The following is a 19,493-nucleotide window of genomic DNA, read 5'->3' on the forward strand; positions in this document are numbered from 1 at the left end:
CAACCAGTAATCAGAAGGAGCAATGTCCGGAGAATACGGCGGGTGCGATAAAACATCCCATTTGAGCGTTTCCAAATATTTTTTTACGATTTTTGCGACATGAGGCCGAGCGTTGTCATGAAGAAAAATAACTTTATCATGTCTTTGCTCGTATTCCGGCCGTTTTTCTCGCAATGCACAGCTCAAACGAATCAATTGTAGTCGATAATGGAATCACCAGGTTTCAGCAGCTCATAGTAAACAACACTCTTTTGGTCCCCCCCAGATACAGAGCATGATCTTCGAACCATGAATGTTCGGCTTTGGTGTTGATGTTGAGGTCGGTGGCAACGATTGACCGCTTAGCGTAGTATTTTTTCTTCTTGGGGTTATCGTAGAATATTCACTTTTCATCTCTAGTCACAAGATGCAAAAAACTTTTTCTTTGTTGTCTTTGAATCAGCTGTTCGCAAGTTCTCGGTTTCAGTTCATAAGGCATTCAATTTCCTTGTTTTGAATTATTCCCATGGCTCTCAATCGTGCAGAAACAGCTTGCTGAGTTACCCCCAATGCAAGCTCCTCTTGCGTTTGACTCTGATCTTCTTCGAGTAATGCCTCTAATTCTTTGTCTTCGAATTTTTTTGGCTGTCCAGAGCGAGGCTTGTCTTCAACGCTGAAATCTCCATTCTTGAAACGTCGAAACCATTTCCTACATAATTTATTAGTTGGAACAGTGTCACCATAAACTTCGACAAGCATTCGATGGGCTTCAGCTGCACTTTTCCAATTAAAGCAGAAAAATTAGAACCTTCCGCAAATGCTCTGCTTGGTTAACACAAAATTCGACATTTCAAACACAGTAAAAATCATCATATTTGTATGAAATTCAAAGCGATATAAACTGAATATTATTAGCAGATGTCTAACCTCTTTGAAAACGCCAAAATCACTATGAATCATTCACAACAGCCGGAGATTTGTACTCCCAATACATACATACATACAAATATACATACCATATACATACCATATATATGTATATTATGTATAGTATATATGGTATATACATACCATATATACTATACATAATATACATATCATACGTACTATACATAATATACATATTAAATATATTATACATCATATACAAGTGTGTTTTTATTAATAAAAAATACATAAATACGAAAAAAAAGAAATGAATTTTTTAATAATAATATTTTATAATGTCCCCATGGTAATGTGTCGTTAGAATTTCGAACAATGTATCACTTATCATCGTATGGATTCAGAGCGATTTTCGTTTTGGATATACTTCGTGCAATTTCGATCTTATGCACTGCCTGCGCGTCATTTCAGTTGTGTCATTGAGACACTGCGTATAATCATTGAACATTATGGATCTCGCTACAACATTGCTCTTGACACTCTTTGCCTTCTTAGTATCTTTTTTTGCCATCGACGCGTAAGGCGTATTTTCGCTCTAAACCCGACGAATTCGGTCATGATAGCACCATTGTTTTTATCTTTCATTAAACCAGGAGCTTTTTTATTTACTAGGGATGTCGTAAGCATTGTCGATCATATAATTACTTGTATTGTTACTCGAATCTATTGATATCGCGTTTCATAACAGCGTAAATATCATCGTCGCACTCGATGTGATAAATAAGGCTGTCGGTATACATAATTTTACATTTTTCATGAAACAGCGGTAACATGTACTCGTAGTGAAATTCACATAAACACATTTTAAATATATCGAGGATACACATACCCATGTATATCGGTTTGTCAAACTTCACCTCGAGTTTCCGCATTTCTATCGCGATCAAGTTCTCAGAAAAAACGCTTCTACTGTAAAAGTTTGGTTTTGCGTCATTGCCTCTACATCTTCCATCCCAACGCATTACAAGTCGCACATTAACATGGTTACGCACATTCTCCATGATCTTGCTAAAAACCGCGTCATTCATTAATTTTAAATAAGTTTTTCTCGAATTCATTCTTTGCTGTAGTTCTAAAATTTGTATTGAGTTCAATATACTCTCGAAGCCATGGAGATTGCGCGAATTGCAGTATACGATGGATCTTTGTAATACGGAGACCGTGACAAGTACATTGCTGCAGATTACGATAATGTATGACGTAACGCTTTTTATCATACAATGTCGCGAGTTTCTCCTCTCGCTTGCCGAGTAGTTTCTCATGCGTTGGACAAAACGGTAGAGGAGTGCGCATCATGGACATGTGGATATTCCAAATCAACCTCAAGAACGTAATCCGTCGATGAATCTAACGTGACATTCATAACATCAAAATTGTCTACGTCGTCGACCCAGCGAAAATCAGCGTATGGCAATGGTTGACACATTGCCCAACTATACAGGTTGTTGATGTCATAGTACATCAGGTACGTCGATAGTTTCGATAGATCATACGATTGCATGTACTTGTTGTTGGCCTGTACACATCAGTTTAAACATTGACTCAGACCGCCACGTATACCACGTTCGATGAATAGAACCATGTCAACGTCGATAAGAAGTTTGAAATTGACACGAGTATGTTTCAACATCGCGTCCCACGTAAAACCCGATAATGTATTATATAATAATACGCGGGATCGAGTCCATAACTCGATGCAACTATCCCGAAAATTCTCAAATATAATATATCGGCCAACAATAACACATCTGTTTTTAGATATAGATCACTGTATTCATCGATGGTTCGAAGAGAGAATTGCTGCCATACGTTCATGGCGTGCGCGTAATCACTCTCGGATACAGTATCGCCCGTTGACGAATTATAAAAAGATTCGCGTGATGGTAATTCAGCTTCCTCCAACTTTTTGACACAGTCAATGTACTCGTACGGAAATTACCTTAATAGGAAATTACTTTAATAGGAAATTACCTTAATACACCTTTTAGGTGTGACTAAATTGAAATCCTCCAGGTTGAGATTAAGAAATTCTGACCGTGTAATTTTTTATTTATTTTTAGCGAGATACGATGCTAATTTTTCTAAACTTGATGCGAGAAATTTAAATGAATCAATAAAACGTAAGTTTCTTACAAATTTTCTTTTAATCATTTTTGTTTATAGAGCTATCGACATGTTTCAAAAACGAAATGTATTTTTCTTCATTATCATAATAAATCTACTTTCGTAAGCGTCGATGCTTACGACATCCCGCTAGTAAATAAAAAAGCTCCTGGTTTAATGAAAGATGAAAACAATGGTGCTATCACGACCGAATTCGTCGGGTTTAGAGCGAAAATACGCCTTACGCGTCGATGGCAAAAAAAGATACTAAGAAGGCAAAGAGTGTCAAGAGCAATGTTGTAGCGAGATCCATAATGTTCAATGATTATACGCAGTGTCTCAATGACACAACTGAAATGACGCGCAGGCAGTGCATAAGATCGAAATTGCACGAAGTATATCCAAAACGAAAATCGCTCTGAATCCATACGATGATAAGTGATACATTGTTCGAAATTCTAACCATGGGGACATTATAAAATATTATTATTAAAAAATTCATTTCTTTTTTTTCGTATTTATGTATTTTTTATTAATAAAAACACACTTGTATATGATGTATAATATATTTAATATGTATATTATGTATAGTACGTATGATATGTATATTATGTATAGTATATATGGTATGTATATACCATATATACTATACATAATATACATATATATGGTATGTATATGGTATGTATATTTGTATGTATGTATGTATTGGGAGTACAAATTAGTTCGGTCCGTTTTCCAAAAGATGGCTCCGGCTGTTGTGAATGATTCATAGTGATTTTGGCGTTTTCAAAGAGGTTAGACATCTGCTAATAATATTCAGTTTATATCGCTTTGAATTTCATACAAATATGATGATTTTTACTGTGTTTGAAATGTCGAATTTTGTGTTAACCAAGCAGAGCATTTGCGGAAGGTTCTAATTTTTCTGCTTTAATTGGAAAAGTGCAGCTGAAGCCCATCACACTGTTCCAACTAATAAATTATGTAGGAAATGGTTTCGACGTTTCAAGAATGGAGATTTCAGCGTTGAAGACAAGCCTCGCTCTGGACAGCCAAAAAAATTCGAAGACAAAGAATTAGAGGCATTACTCGAAGAAGATCAGAGTCAAACGCAAGAGGAGCTTGCATTGGGGGTAACTCAGCAAGCTGTTTCTGCACGATTGAGAGCCATGGGAATAATTCAAAACAAGGAAATTGAATGCCTTATGAACTGAAACCGAGAGACGTTGAAAGACTATTTTTCACTTGCGAACAGCTGATTCAAAGACAACAAAGAAAAAGTTTTTTGCATCTTGTGACTAGAGATGAAAAGTGAATATTCTACGATAACCCCAAGAAGAAAAAATACTACGCTAAGCGGTCAATCGTTGCCACCGACCTCAACATCAACACCAAAGCCGAACATTCATGGTTCGAAGATCATGCTCTGTATCTGGGGGGGACCAAAAGAGTGTTGTTTATGAAACCTGGTGATTCCATTATCGACTACAATTGATTCGTTTGAGCTGTGCATTGCGAGAAAAACGGCCGGAATACGAGCAAAGACATGATAAAGTTATTTTTCTTCATGACAACGCTCGGCCTCATGTCGCAAAAATCGTAAAAAAATATTTGGAAACGCTCAAATGGGATGTTTTATCGCACCCGCCGTATTCTCCGGACATTGCTCCTTCTGATTACTGGTTGTTCCGAAGGATGCAGCACGATTTGGCAAGTCACCGGTTCACTTCTCCAAAATTGGATCGCCTCCAAAGACGAGTCATTTTTTCGAGATGGAATTCGAAAATTGCCTGAGAGATGGGGAAAAAGTAGTAGCCAGCGATGGACAATACTTTAATTAATCTGTTCATTCATTTTGTTTTGAAATAAATGCATTTTTGAACACAAAAAAACGGATCGAATTAATTTGTACTCCCAATACATATGTACAATATGTATGTACGTATGCATATGTAATATGTGTATATAACATGTATAACGTGTTAATATTTAATATATATTTACATAGGGAAAAAATAATTACACAATTTGTAATAAATTTTATTTTTACAACACACTATCCTTGTGTATCTAAGAATTGTGCGAATTATCAAATCCGAGTCATTTCACGTAAACCTTTTTGTCTCTTTTCTGTCTCCTTTTTTACGCAACATCTTTTCAACTAGATATACGTCGGGATTAACGACGTGAACAACTCATAGAATCCTCCATCGACCGGTTTTCCACGGTAATCTTCCAGTAGATACGTCACATTAGTTTTTTGTACTTTGACGATTCTAAACACCTTCGTAGTCCAATTTGATGTGTAATCTTTCTCAAAGATCGTCTTGAATTTGCTTACACGTACCGAGTCACCCACTTTGAATCACGGGAGTTCGACGGCTACTGTACACCGTGTTTAAAAGTTTGTCAGCATCGTGAGCGTTACATCGATGGGCCGCATACCGATAGTTCGATGCTTGCTTTTGCGTGTTGTACTTAGACACGAGACGCGGTAACAAATCCATTTATAATTTCCATTGTGCGTAAATTGTTTCTACATATCGTTTTTCAACGTACGATTGAAACATTCAACGACAGATGCCTTCATTATGGAATATGTTGAATAATGATTTATGTTATGTTTTTTCAAAAGTTTTTGCACGTTTGCATTGTAAAATTCTTTTCCCATATCGGTTTGCAAATTTTCGAATATCTTCCATCGTATCAAATTATCTTTGCGATCGCTGTAGCCATCTCATTTCCACTCTTAGCGGTACTTCTTCTTTCAGCAGTACGGCCCATGCGTGCTTACTTAACACATCGATAACAGTGAGAATGTAGTGATAACCTTTGTTGAATGTGTGTAAGGGCGCATCTTGACCACATCAGCCTGCCACAGGTCATCGTATCCGTAAACGATGACACGTCTGCGTGGAAAATTTTTTCTCGTCGGAGCGTACAGTTCTTCCACCAGTTATAGTTATCACTTTTTGAGGTTTTTCTTCTTAGACATGTTACGTTATGTTATGATTATTGTTGTATAATGCATAAAATATCAAAGTTCTTAAACGCAAACGTTGTTTATCGGCATTTTGATGTCAACTAAAATGACTGTGTATCTCGTTTCAATTTATAATAAAGCCAGCTTCACGATAATAGACAATATTTTGTTATCGATGTTGTGTCTGCCTGACGTGAGGCTTCAAGCAATCCACTAGCTTAGGATCGTCCCAATAAATATAAGATTTTATTATCGTTTAGAGTCATGGTGCGTGGCATACCCGTTCCAACTTGTATTACACCTTTCCCGACTCTTTTTTACCTAACTTGTTGTTTAGTTTCCTGGCGCATAGCATGCCCGTTTCAACTTGTACCTGACACCAAGGGTGCTTATATTCTCATATTTGTAGCTTTTGCTACCCACTATTGGATTATTCGCTTTAAGACTGCACCTGTGAGTTACTAACAGTATATTTTTATATGCTAGTTTATCATTTTCTGTGTAACAATAGTATCGTCCGGAATTCTTTTGAAAATTAATGCGTACAAACCAAGTGTACTTTTGTACTTTACTCCATCTACGATCACAAAGTCATTAGTACTTACATCGAAATATTTGTCACCGAGCATTGTGCCGTTCTCGCTGAGGTATACGCCATATACATGATCGATCGCCTTTTCTCTGTCATCATCAAGAAGCATATGTTTATATATTATATTTTTGTCCAAGTGCTCCCAAATGATTATGCAACTCCTTACGAATTTGCCGCGTTTGCAATGATTGTTTAACTAACGTTTTAAGTGGTTCATTGGGCGTTTCATAAACGTCTTTGACTGGAAATGTGCAAACGTTCGTACGATAATTCGTGTGGTTCAGCCGACGCATAATTGAAATTCGACATAATGTTTGATTCTTTTATACATTGCTTTTTAGACGACGATATTAATTGAAGCCATGAATTAGTCATCATCGTCTTTATCATCCTCCTCATCATGAACATTTTCATTATCTTCAGGTTTCTTTTCTTAATATTTTTTTATTCTTTACACGTTGACTTCTTTCTTAATTGGGATTCATCATTAGTGGTGTTTTAGAGATTCGACGATAGACTTAAAGTGTTTCTCCAATGCTATATCTTCCTCTATTTTGCCGGTTAAAGCGCGTTATTTTTTACGAATCAATTCACTCGTTTTTGCAATTTGTTTCGCTATCCTTGAGCTCTTTGTTGTTATCAATGTTGCATTCGAAAGGAAATGTTGTGTAGTTGACGTATTGACAACGATTAATCACGTTACACATACTCATTAAATCCTTTTCTTTATCGTCCATTTGTGAGCGTAGTGTCTTGGTCTAGCACTACAAATCCATACTTTTGCTGCAAACACAGTTCGCAGAAATCCTCGTAGGACATGTCGGTGTTTACATGGTATATAGTTTACATTGTATATATGTTCAGATTGTTGTTGTCATCTTGTTTGAACAGGATCAACAGATTTGCATTATCGCGTAAGATCCTTCGGTATCTCTTGCGTATGTCTGACACAGATAAAAGTCGACGTCCGCGTGTCGACTCATCGCAAAGTACTCTCTGATCGCGTCTTGCTTGTCGCATGCTATGTCATCAAAGACAAAAATGAAATTTGGAAGCGCCTTGTTCGGTGGTAATACATCATTATTATTGGAGAATATAAATAATCAATTTTTTTAATCTGGTGCCCAATAAATTCTCCTCTAAGTATTTTGGCTGTTGCAACGACTTCGAGTACACGTACACGTTCTCGAAACGTATCGTATGCCATTTGGATTTTCCAGCAAACTTATCAACATGTTGTTTTGCCATAGTTCGATGGACCGCAAATGATGCCGCGTATAGAAATCGGCAGCATGTTTCCATGATTGCGTTTTTTTCTGTACTTTATTGTTGACATTAGTCACTTGATCGTCTGCAATCGTCGCACGAATCACGACACTGATAACATTGAAAAAAAACGATATCGAGGGCGGATATATTTATAGTAGTGCGCAAAGCGAAACCGCTCAGTAGTTAAAATGCTTCTTATCGTGTCAGACAACTGTGATGTACATAGTTAACCGCCAAGAGTTGGAATATATACCGAAAATTATTCTGCTATGAGAATTTAAGAATTACATAGATCAACTGTGGGATCGATTACCTAAGCATATAAAGGCTGATTCAGAGGTTCAGCAACATTGTCGGTGCTTGAAACATTATAATTTGCCCTGCCATCGATCGCATATTGATGGTCCAGCGACGTTTATAAGAAATTGTAGGAAATATCAGTAACAACAAAAACGCAAACTGCGGTTTTTTAAATCACGCGATAACTTCCGATCGAGTTACATATCCCCGGATATCACTTTTGTGATCTAAGAACGCACTTAGAAAAATAATTATAAAGAGGCGATCGAGGCATTAATCCGTTGGACACGGCGAACACGACACGACATAGCTTATTCGCGGAGGCAAAGATCTCACGAAACGACACGTAGATGACAAAATACTCGCTGAGGAGGCCAGAAACGGATTACCGCGAAAGATTCGATTCTTGGAGAGAGAGTTGCTGCCACAGCTGTTGGGCAGCTATGCTGGAAAAAACGAAAATTGGTATGGGCATGAAAATGAAGAAAAAAAAGCGGGCGAAAAAATGAATATTACCGGTGCAAAATGCGGTGGTATCTATTTATTCTACCGCTATTGGGAGTCTTCGTTGGTCCAGCGGCGCGGCAGAAGTCGCAAAAGCTATAAACAATAATAAGCCGCGCAACATCATTAGAAGAACTGAACGTCATATCCACGTCATGGAGTTTACCTCACTCCAGACAAGTGTGGACGAGGAATCACAACGGAAAAAATAAAAAAGATTAAAAAAACAGTTAGTTAAACAGTTTGTTCGCCAAAAATGCCGAAGAGAGTAATCAACGTAAAACTGCAATAATTGGAAAACGTAGGCGAATTCCATATTTTAGAGGTATTTTATGATACTAACCTTACCAATAAGGGGAATGTATCGAAATGAGAGCAGATAGTAAAATTTGAATAATGCTGATGGATCAGATACTCATTGGGTGGTGTACGCGAAACGGAGAGATCGTGCTGTTTACTTTGATAGTTTGGCAATCTTCGACTACCAAAGGAATTGGTGCAATATTTGGACGTACGCAAATCGAGTATAATCGCATGCCTTATCAACATTACAATCAAAGCAACTGTGGACAACTATGTCTACAGTTTTTTAAACGGATTGACGAGCATTTAAGAATTGACATTACCTTTTCAGCTCAGTATTTTTACCGTCATTTTAAACACGTCCACTGACATTTATGCTCACCGGTAAGAAGTAGCGGCCTGCGGGGGCGCCTGCTACCTTCCATAGATTTGAGTGATGCGATTACCGCTCGATTTGAAACTTACCATACTATCTCTCAATGTAAATCATTAATAATAATTTGGACTTTGACGAAGATGAACAGATTGTCATTCCTGAAATCGTATGAACGACTGACATAAACAAGGAGACGTACAATTCTATAATTTTATCCTAATGATGTTTCCTAATTTTTATCCTATGATGTTAATGATGTTTGTGTTCATGAAGATGAACAGTATCCATTGACTATTCATGCCAATAACAATGAAGAGTGAGATCAAATGCGCTTATCGAGGTAAATTTCATCAAACCTCACATATTGGATCGCTATTAGGATTTTCATTGAATCGCATACTGGAAGCCGCAACAGTGGCACGAATCAGATGTATCGATAAATATCATCAACGTAAATAGCATTCGCATTGAATGAAACGTGACTACGGGCGCATATAGCAACGATAAGTCCGTTCACACGATATATGAATTTTCACCGAGCGTGTTACCATGATATCAGATATCGAAAAGACCGACACAGATCATTTACCTTCCGATCATCGGGAGCATTATGAATTCGCGTCGTGGATCAAGACGAACGATTGCTCGATTTTCGCGGAGAAGAAATCATCATTAGATTGCATGTACGAAGGCAATAGCGATAGAAAAATACAACGATAACGATAAACGTTACATGCTTGTTCTAAATGTGCAGGCGAAATAGACAGGGGACATAATTTTTGCCAGATGAACGACAAGCGATCAAAATATTCGAGCGTCCAGTAGAAAGAAACTCATTGCGTCGAACGTGAAATTTTTACAATCATTAGGCTATGTTGTACGAAATATCTGAGATGGTTGATATCTTGAATATTGGAAGCGAATCAATCTTGACTATCGCATCGTCAGTTTCGAGTTTCACGTACAATCCCTACGTCAACACGATGTTTGGACCTAGCGATGAGATACGGATACCCATACAACAACAGGATATAACAGTTTATACACTTACCGTGTGAAAGCATTCTCTACATCGAAGGTAGATTGACTTCAAAGGAAAAAAATGTACCAAAATCAAATCTTGGATATAATTGTGTAGCGTTCATATCGATGAAATTTGATATGAAACGGTATGGAAATTGATTGCAGCAGAAACGTTAGAATAACTAGTCTTATACATCTCGATAAAATCCTCTCATTCTTTATTGTAGATATACGATTTATACTTTATTTTTATCTTATCCCTAGGTTATTTCATCTTAATCTTGATATTTCGTCTCTATTTTATCTTTATTTCAAAACCGAAAATTCCTTTCTTTTGTAGGAGGGTATATTTAGTTCCTTTATTTAACCATTCAAACCAATAGATAGATCACGTTATATACTTTTATGCGTCATACAATTATCTACAGATTATTCTAACAATGTCTAAGAATCCCACAATCTTTTTCAAAGAAGCCCTCTTATAAAATAACAAATATAAAAACGTATATTATTATAAATAAAAGCGTATATTACCATTAGTAATAGTGTATATTATATTAGCGTTTAACATTAAGTAATTAGTAGTAAAAAATGCGAGAACGAACGTCTTTTTCTTCCTTTTTTCTTCTTCTAATAAAATTAAATTAATTTTAAACATATGAACGTCTAGATACGCCTACGCTATAAAGAATATTAAGGAAAAACCGAATTTTTATTACAATGATTAAAACTCAACTATTATATTAAGAATAAACTTGTAGAGTAGAGTACTGGGAGTAGAGCTTACGTGGCCTTGCTGCCTCTCAAGGAAAAGCGCGGTATAGATTCTACCAAATTTGAGAGTATCGATTGGTCTAGAAGGACCTCCACATTCATTTTTAAAGTATAAAGGAGCTACCAAAGCAGAAGCAATAGTCAGTTTCGGTAGGTCAGTATAATTATAAATTCAGATACACATTCAGTCATTACATATGTTCAGTCTTCCAATTATACGTTCAGCCTTACTTACAGTCATTCAGTCATTCATTCGCAAACTATAAGTAGAAACCTATCCAGTATAGTCGAATCAAGGTGAGAACTATCCTCGCGCTTCATCAGAACCACTTCCATATTTTTCTTTCACATTGTTTTGTTTCTTTTAATAAACGAAAACATTGAATCGAATCGGAATCTAACGGAACTTAAATCTCTGATCTTCAGTTACATACAAGCACACACACCACCCACACACACACACACACACACACACACACACACACACACACACACACACACACACACAAAACATATATATATATGTATGTATATAAATATATATATATATTTTTTTTATATATATATATTTATTTATTTTTTTTATATCATATATATATATATATATATATATGGGTATCCGAGGGGCAGTTGCGACTATCGCTGCCAATAGCGTGGCCCCCGTCTTACGGCAGTTCTCCGGAACATTATTAATATTTTTGCATTACCTCCACATTACTAAAGACGGACAAGACAAAGAGAAAAGAGATTTAAGGTTTTAATTAAATCGGCCCTTATTTCAAACCAAGACCCTTTCCTCTATTTTCAAAAACTAGCGCCAATCGGTAGACGCACTCCGCGAACCCGTCTACACTCTAAAGAAATTGGAGGTCAATCTCACCTTTCCTAGTTACAAAAACATTCTAAAAGGCAATCCACGTAGATTCGCCTATAAACTTCGTGATCTTTTTGGCACCGGATTCAAGATTACCCTTCTTATAAATTATCTAGTACTTCCCAGTGAACGCATTCTTAATCGATTCTTAACCGCACAACTTAATCTCCGATCCCCGAGTAAATTGTTTAAATATATTGACTCAAAAAACGAAGAAAATCTCAATAGCAACATATGAACGTAACATATGAAGGGTTATATGTTTTTTAATGAAATCGCATATAGTATGCTGGATTTATCGACTCTAATGATATCGCGAAAAGCATAATGACAGACGATGAATACTTTAATTTTTGTGTACCGCTCAGGATATTGTTGGACTTTTTGTGAGGATTACAAACGTGTGGTAATTAACACTCGTCACGAATTAATTTTGATACGAGCAAGTGAGAGTATGTCTCACGTTGCATTGAACGAAGTTAATAAACTATCTATGCTGTGTGCTTTAGAGAGCGGATGATATCTGAGTATGAGTCTTCATTCGTGCGATTTATATGAGTATCCCTTATTGTCGAGTACAACGAAGCATTCCTGGGCCAACAAGACTCAGCTGAAAAAAACCACGATACGTTATTTTTGGTCTACAGACTGATAAAAAAAATATCATGACAGCACGTAAATTTACTTCGACACCTGTAAATTAATCAATGTGAAACTTTATCTAAACTCTGAATTTTATCGTATGGTATGATCTGAATCTAGACTTTGACAAACGCAGAGCCGCTATTTTGTATGATATGTATTTATGTTTCCATACGTCTTACTATCAAATCCCTCGTGAAAAAAATGAACCATCTTTCCAATTACACTCCTTTTTGAAAGGATTTACTTTAGTAACCATTGACTGCTCGCGACAAAACGAGTCCATCAAGAGTGGATATAAAATTTGAATTCAAAGAGAATGTACCCGCGAATACAACCATCTATTGCTATATCATACACAATCGCGTGATCGAATATAGTCTAATGTCAAGTATATTAGGTATATCGGAAAGTTCCGTCCGTTTTTATGCAAAAAGTATGATTATATTTAAGAAACAAGATGAAAACGTACATCAATCAAAATATTGTCCATCGTTAGCGATGACTTTTTCCCATCTTTCGGGCAGTAAGCGAATTCCGCGGCGAAAGAATGACTCATCTTTGGAGGCTATCCACTCAGAGACCCATTTTTCGATATCTTCATAAGAATTGAAGTGTTCCTCTGCAAGTGCGTGTGCCATCGATCGAAACAAGTGATAGTCGGAAGGGGCACAGTCTGGTGAATAAGCCGCATGGGGTAGCACTTCCCAGCGAAGTGCTTCTAATTTTTCCTTAACGAGTTTTGTGACGTGAGGTCGAGCGTTGTCGTGAAGCAAGATCACTTTATGCTATCTCATTTCATATTCTGCAATGCTCGGCTCAAACGGATATTGTTTCTCGGTAGAGATCCCCTGTGACTGTTTGACCAGATTTCAACAGCTCATGGTACACTACACCCTGTTGATCCCACCAAATACAGAGCATTGCCTTCTTTTCGTGGATAGAAATATACTGGCGCACCTTCCGCCAAATTATTATTGAAACATGTTTTTATTAAATAATTTATCTATTAACATAAATTTTCTGTTGTTAACTTATTCGTTGTTCCTGTAACGATATACTTATATCTTAAATAGTTTCTAATACGTAATTTCTAATACATTACATAATTATGATAACATACATCTTGACAATAGCTTTTCACAACACCCGTGAGGTACTATTGTAAGTTGCGTTTTTTTTAATGTGGTTTCCCCAGTAGGGAAACTATTCCACAAAAACAAAAATCAAATCAAATGTGGCTTGGCAGGAAAGTAAAATTATATATCGTATTATACAAAAAGAAAAAAGGACCAAAGAAAATAAAAAAAATAAAACAGTCAATTACATATATAAAAATTATTCCTATTTTTAAGTCGTTTGCTTGATTCTACTGATAATAGGGGTGTACCCATAGAGATGTCGGAAGAACCAATTCGCATCAGCGAGGATAACAATATGTCGCTCAAAGAAAACCGTTAATCATTTTTATTATTTTCATTTTTGAAGAAGAGCGTTCGCATAAATATGTGAAGCCAAACATGGAGAAAAACCAAAGTTCGAAGACCAAATTTTCTGAGAGATGGATACTGCGATGCATTTAAAATTTTTAAAAAGTCAACACCTTTTTCATGTTTTTAAAGAAACATCGCATTGCAAATCGCAAAAGTTTTGTCTGAAGATCTAGGCTTTGTTCTTCGATTTGCACAGTAAAAGGATTTTCAAATAAGATTAAATCTTTTCTAAGATTCTCGAAATCATTAAAATGTATTAAATTGATCTGTTAGGGAATAAAAACAAATGTTTCTGAAAATTGCAGCCAGCTAATATCATATTTTTCAAAGAGAATTTGGCAAGATGGATAAAAATGAAACGTTGTTTCCAATATGATCTTTGAGCAATGTTAATTTCTTGCGAATCGAATCAATATGTGAAACTAATTGAGAAATAGTTTGATTAGTCTTTTGCAGCTTAAGAATTAAAATTATTCAAATGGTTTGTTAAATCTGTTAGAAGAGCGAGCTCGCAAAGCGAGTCTAAATTAAAAAAAAAAGATTTAAATTCATCAAATTTTGTATCCAAAGTTTCTTGCAAGAAAAGAAAGATTTCTTTTCTTTAGCAAAGAACTTTTCTAAGCATTTCTCTGCACTAAGCCACCGAACTTCGCAATATAGAGGCACATCTGTATAAACTGCGTTATACTCTTCGAGAAAGTGTTGAAACTTCTTATGCGAAAGAAATTTGTGACTGCCTTTAATGATATTAACAACATGATATTTTTGTAACAATTTGCATAATTACTTTCCCACATAACGCTTCTTGATGAATTATACAGTGTATAAAAGGGAATTTTAAATCTCGCTGCCTTATTTGACCAAGAAATTCAGTTTTCGAGTCTGTCATTACTCTCGCTCCGTCAGTTACAATTGCTGAACATCTTGAAAAATCAGTGCCAAATTTTTCAAGAGTTTGACAGCTTCGAAGATCACTGCCTGTTGTTGTTCCATACAATGGAAAATCTAAAAGTTCCTCGATATATGAAAAATCATTTTGTACGATTTGAGCAAAAATACTCAATTGACTCACATGTCGATTATCGGTACTTTCATCGAGGCATAAAAAAAAGAACAAGATTCTAATAAAGATTTTAATTTTTCTTGTAAGGACGAAGCAATACAATTTATCCGAGATTTCACAGCATTGGCACTTAATAGAATGCTAGCAGCTTCTTCAAGAGTCAATGAGTCTCGGAATGACTGTACTGTTGCGATGAGGCATTCCTTTACGAATTCATGTAAACGGTTTCGAATGTTTGGCAATAACATGAAATATGGCATATAATGCAGTAATGGCTTTTGTTGAAGATGTAATAGTATCAGAACTCGAATTACAAGCTTCTTGGTAAACGAACTTTAATTGCTGAATCATGTTTCTCCTGGCCACATTTCGTACTATATTCATTGGAATGTTAATATTGTAATGTCTATGAAGAATATACTTTTTAACAACAGAGAGTTGATAATCATAGAAGACAGGGGTTTTATTATTAATAAATGCAAAAAAGATTTTTTTCGATGCCCTATCAAAAGACTGCACATACCTATCCATCTCTACGTAAATTCGCTAGCAAGATTACACCATAAGAAATAATATTTACACCAATAAGAAATACAATAATATTTACATCGTATCATATTTTATTCCATTAATAAGCACTAGTGCACTCAGCATTATCACATATAGTATTTTTACATTTAGTATTATGAAACGGAGCACTATCTCACGTAACACTATTTTTCACAATATCGATCACCAAAACTTTATAATCTCATACCAGACTTTTTAACGCGTACATTTCGATGGCAAGAAACCGTTGAGAAACAGCGACGAAGTTTAAACAAATTCATATCTTTACGCGCCTATATTCACTGCATTAAACAAATTCACGTCTTTAAGCGCCTGTATTCACTCCTACGCGCGCGCGTTGATATGCAGTGAATATAGGCGGGTCCTTGCCATCCACAAACGTTGGTACGATCATGGTGAACGACTTTTTGAGATTGTGCTTGATCACAAAATATCTTTTTATTCTTTATATTGAAAAGAGGAGGACGTATTTTTCTTTTATCAACCATAATTTACGTAATCTTGCGTATTACGTTTGACATTGGACTAATTTGATATTCGATCACGCGGTTATGTATATAAGGTAATAAGCTGTAGTTTTCGCGGATATATTCTCTTTGAATTCAAATTTTATATCCACTCTTGACGGACTCGTTTTGTCGCGAACAGATTACAAAAGCATAACCGTTCCAAAAGGCATCCAGGTTGAATAACGTTTCATATGTTTCGCGCGAGATTTCATAGTAAGAAACTTCAGAAACGTATACACATACCATACAAAGTAGCTATTCTATGTTTGTCAAAATCAAGGTTCAGGTTATCGTACAGATAAAATTTTGAATTTAAATAAAGTGTCATGTTGGTTAATTTACAGTGGTCGAAGTGAGTTTTATGTGTTGTCATTTTATGTGTTATTTTTTTTATTAGTCTGCATAGTAAAGATAATATATCGTGTTTTATCTAGTTGAGTAGTCTTGATGGCCCAGGAATGGTTCATCGTGCTCGGCAATAGGGAATACGTACAGTTTTCAGGAAAGGAAACTTATACTTAGATATCATTCACTTTCCAAGGCTCATAGCATGGATAATTTATTAACTTCATTCAATGCAACGTGAGGCATTTGCCACTTTGAATAATTCAAGCGTCGGCTCTGTCGCTGGACCTCCCGGTTACTATTGTGTGCTCGTATCAAAATCAATTCATGATGAGCGTTGATTATCACACGTTTGTAATATTTGTAAAAGCCCAACAACGTATTGAGGACCACATAAAAATTAAAATTATTTGTCATTAGATTTTCCACGATATGTTCAGTGTAAATCCAGCATTATGTAAACTTCGTGCAATGTCCATTGATAACGTTGTGTAGATCTTTAGGGTACTAGTTAGTTCCAACGTTACGGTCAATCTCCACACTATTAAATTCATATCGAATCTCATCAAACATAAAAGCTATGCAATTACTTCCAAGTTTTGGCTGTTTTTGTACATTTTCTTTCTTTGATATCAATCTTCTTTTGACGTAGAGGGCGCTTTCATATTGTAGCATGTATAAATCTGCTGTTGAGTATCTTTATCTCGTCGCTATGTCCAAACGTCGTGTTGACAAATTGTACTCGATCTTGACGATGTGATTGTCAAAAATCGGTTTGCCTCTAATATTCAAGATACCAGCCATATCAGATATTTTGCCAAAGGTACAACAAAGATTGTAAAAATGATTGTAAAATTTTAACGTTGGATGCAATGAATTTTTTTCTACTGAATGATCAAATGTTTTTCATCGCTGTCGTACTTCTGGCACAAAATATGTCTCTAGTTTGTTTCGTCTGCTCGTTCAGAACAAGTATCTCACGTTATCGTTATCGTATCACTATTGTTGTCGCCTTCGTATATGCAATCTAACGATGAGCTCTTCTCCGCGAAAATCGAGCAATCGTCCGTCTTGGTCTACAATGCGAAGCATCCGTAATGCTCCGTACTATGATCGGAAGGTAAATGATTTGTGTCGGTCTTTCCGACCCAAATCACAATACGCTTATACGTATATCCTGGCGGCATGCTCGGCGAAATCGTGCATACATTTGTCGTTGCTGTACGCACCCGCAATCACGTTGCATTTAATGCGAGTGATGTTTACGTTATTGATGATTACGAAATTTATCGATATGTCCGATTCGTGCCATTGTCGTGGTTTCAACACGTGATTTGATGAAAATCTTAACAGCGATCCAATGTTGAGAAGTTTGATGAAATTTACTCGATAAGCGCATTTGATCTCGCTCTTCATTGTTTGTATTATTATTAGCGCGAATAGTCAATGAGTACTCTTCCTTTTTGCGAAGCGTTTTCTTTCTCGCAGTATCATTGGGACGAGATTGTAAAATTGCACGTCTTAGATACTCGTTTATGTCACGTATTTCATACGTCCTTCGGGAATGATAATTTCCTTGTCATCTTCGTCAAAGTAAAATTTATTATTCGATAAATTTATATTAGATATAGTATGGTAAGTTTTAAAGTCTGTCAGATCGAGCTCGTGATCACGCTCAAATCTACGGCCGGAAAATAACAGGCCGCGAAGATGCTATTCTTACCGGTCAGCGTAAATGTCAGTGACGTATTTAAATGAATACTGAGTTGGAACAGTGCAACGTCAGTTTTTAAAATGATCGACAATCATATGTAAAAACCGTAGACACAGTTGTCCACAGTTATTTTGATCGTACATTGATAAGGCGATTATACTCAATTTGCGTCACGTACTAATTCGGCAGTCGAAGATTGCCGAAACTATCAAAGTAAACAGAACAATCTCCCCGCTTCGCGTACGCCAATAAGTATCTGTCCCTTGGCATAATCCAAACGATATCGCTTTTGTTTCAATACTTATTCCTGTTGGTAATGTAGTACGAATAAAAATACCTCTAAAATACGGAATGTGCATACGTTTTATCAATTGTTGCAGTTGCACGTTGGTAGTTATACCCTTTGACATTTTTATCGTTTTTTTATTTTTCTTTTTTTTTTAAATTTTTTCGGTTGAGATTCCTCGTTCATGTTTATACGGACCGAGGTAAACTCCATGACCTTCTATAAGCGATTGTGTCGTTTAGTTCTTCCAGTTGACGCTGCGCGACTTTGTTATCGTTTATAGCTATCACGATTTCTGCCGCATCGCCGACCAACGAGCCGATGACCAGCAACGATAGAATAGATATGATACCATCGCTTTTTTGTTGACTTCTTCTTCTTCTTCGTTTTAAAACCCATACCGATTTTCGTCTTGGCTTTCACCTCTTAGTCTTAGCCACCCAAACGGCTGTAGCAGCAACTCTTTCTCCGAGAGTCAAGTCTTTCGCGGTAATGTGTTTCCTCTTCGGTGAGTATTTTGTCAGTTACATGTCGTTTCGCGAGATCTTCACTCCGCGAATATATATAAGCGAATATATATAAGCTATGTCATGATCACGACACGCCGCGTCCAATGAATTAATGTCTCGATCGCCTCTTTATAATCATTTTTCTAAATGCGTTTCTGGATCATAAAATTGATATCCGGGGATATACAATTCGATCGGAAGTACGTTTATCACATGATTTAAAAAGCCACGGTCTTTTGTTGTTGACATTTGTGACAATTTTTTATAAACGGTGCCAGATCATGGATATGCAATCGATGACAGGGCAAATTATAGTGTAGTTTCAAGCACCGAC

At 36.2% G+C, this 19,493-nt stretch overlaps 1 protein-coding gene and 1 pseudogene across 33 annotated transcripts in view; both read right to left on the minus strand.

The window, feature by feature from the left end:
• The window catches only part of LOC105148557 (intraflagellar transport protein 81 homolog), a 588,627-nt gene that overhangs the window by 409,290 nt on the left and 159,844 nt on the right, over positions 1-19,493 (minus strand). The gene's annotated exons all lie outside the window — the stretch shown is intronic.
• On the minus strand, positions 13,990-14,940 carry LOC147909436 (general transcription factor II-I repeat domain-containing protein 2B-like; annotated as a pseudogene).

This window comes from Acromyrmex echinatior, chromosome 6, assembly GCF_024713525.1.
Source record: "Acromyrmex echinatior isolate Ae372 chromosome 6, ASM2471352v2, whole genome shotgun sequence".
Taxonomy (NCBI): Eukaryota; Metazoa; Arthropoda; class Insecta; order Hymenoptera; family Formicidae; genus Acromyrmex; species Acromyrmex echinatior.